The 1944-nt window shown below is 40.9% G+C and overlaps 1 pseudogene; it reads right to left on the bottom strand.

Moving 5' to 3' along the window:
• Nucleotides 1-360: 360 nt before the first annotated feature.
• LOC142441136 (transcription and mRNA export factor ENY2 pseudogene) lies at nt 361-967 on the bottom strand (annotated as a pseudogene).
• Nucleotides 968-1944: the final 977 nt, after the last annotated feature.

Genomic DNA, 1944 nt, shown 5'->3' with positions numbered 1-1944 from the left:
ATCTCTGGGTGGGATTTGATACACGTCTACAAAACACCCATTTTTAACACAAGGCAAGTGAGGAAATCTTTTAAACAGCTAGGTATCTCACAAGGAATCATTTAACTGGATCTGAGTGATATTAACACATAGGTTAAAGGTACTTGAGTTCCTGATGGCCAGTCCTGAGTTTAACCCAAATTCCACGGGCAAAGCCTTGCTGGAGTTTAAAGTTTAAACTTTAAAACCGTAGTTGGAACTAAGTGGTAGTCAAACACAGGAGATGCCCAAAGTCAGACTTTTCTCTAACAGAATGAGGATTCTTTTTTTAACTCATTCGTGAGATATTTATTAAAATAACACATTTAGGGAAAAAATCAATACAATGTATACATCATTACTGAAAATTGCATAACGTCATACAAAAAAGGATTTTATTTTGGGAAACGGATTTCTAATGTATGGCAAGTTTCACTTTCAGAGAGAACCACAGAACAACATGATCTAATCCAATCTTAGAGGCTGGCATGCTGAGCAAGGAATGTTCTTATTCTCTGTAGGAGCTCCTTCTTTACACTGTCAGGTACCAGGGCTTGATTGTAGTGGTAACTACATGGATCTAGACAGGTGTTAAAATTCATAGAACTGTCCACTCGGCCTTTTGGAGTGATTTCAGCCACCAAGTCATCACCAGTAACGTGTCCTAGTCCTTTTTCTTTAATTCCCTCTTTACAGTGTGCTTTCAATTGATCTTCCAGCCACATTCAATTAATTTAGCTCTCAGCAATTCTTTGAGGCGCTCTCTTTCTCCAGTTTCTATCAACTTTTGGTTAATTGCTGCTCTCATCTGCGCATCTTTGTTCATCTTGCTAACCACCATCACCGCGGGCGAGGGCCGTCCCTTCCCAGCGACGAAATGACCCTTGCGCTGACGGCCGTTACCTACCACACTCTTCGGCTGCCCAGACTTAGACCCTCAGTAGCTTGGGCACCTCCAGAATGAGGATTCTTATGACGAATTCAACCCTGTGCAAGTTACCAGTACTCACTACAGATTGTGATAGCTGGACAAAAGCATTTTTATTCCAAGTATCTAATAAATACAAGGTACTTAACACATAACCATCTAATACTACACAATGTAAATTAACAAAGTGATCAACAAGTATCACATACAAAATACAATTAAGTGATACTTGTAAGTCGGTCATCGTGGAAGGGAGAGGGTCAGTCGTCTCAGGGAGGTGATCTGTGTCTGTTGGGAGACGACCTATGTTTCAGCTTCCGTCCTGTGGTTGGTTGGACCTCCCACTGAGACTTCGGGCTTCTTTAACTGAGAAAGCTGTGTGCAGGATTTTGCACCTTGTCATTTTGAGTCCTGGTGGCGCTGTTGGACTCTTAGCCCTTAGGTGCAAAGGTCGACTGTGTCTCCTGGCATCGGTTTTTAATGTTGCAGGTAAACTTGGCTTCCATTGCTTACACAGTGGGCATCTTTCCCTCCGTGCAGTCTCGTGCCTCCTCATGGCCAAGTATTGAAAAACAGGATGTTCTCTTCAACATCAGTTTGTGTGGAATTGGCATAAACCATGAAGCCATATAAGTACTGTGATAACACTTCTCCATACTTACGCTGAAATCTATTTAAGACCTGTGGAAATTATATATATAGTTTTCTACTTCTAGGAGAACAGTTGAGTATATTGGTGATTTCCCTAGGCTTTAAAAGTAATGAGAATTGGCTATTTTTGTCAACAGAAATGCTGAAGAAGGTGCTGCAGAGATCTATAATTGTAAAGCATCCAAGATCATGGTTCATCAGCTATAAATAGATGCAAATTAGGGACTACAAGGTACCTTAGTATAGCAGGCTTATTTATAGTCCTACAATTGTATACAAATCTTCATCGTTCAGCATTTGGTTTCTTTCTAGGGAAAACGAGTCTCCTTAGTACTGGTGCACGGTAT

The sequence above is a fragment of the Tenrec ecaudatus genome, chromosome 2 (genome assembly GCF_050624435.1).
Source record: "Tenrec ecaudatus isolate mTenEca1 chromosome 2, mTenEca1.hap1, whole genome shotgun sequence".
Taxonomy (NCBI): domain Eukaryota; kingdom Metazoa; phylum Chordata; class Mammalia; order Afrosoricida; family Tenrecidae; genus Tenrec; species Tenrec ecaudatus.
The sequence above is the reverse complement of the archived record's forward strand: the minus strand, read 5'-3'. Positions and strand labels throughout refer to the sequence as shown.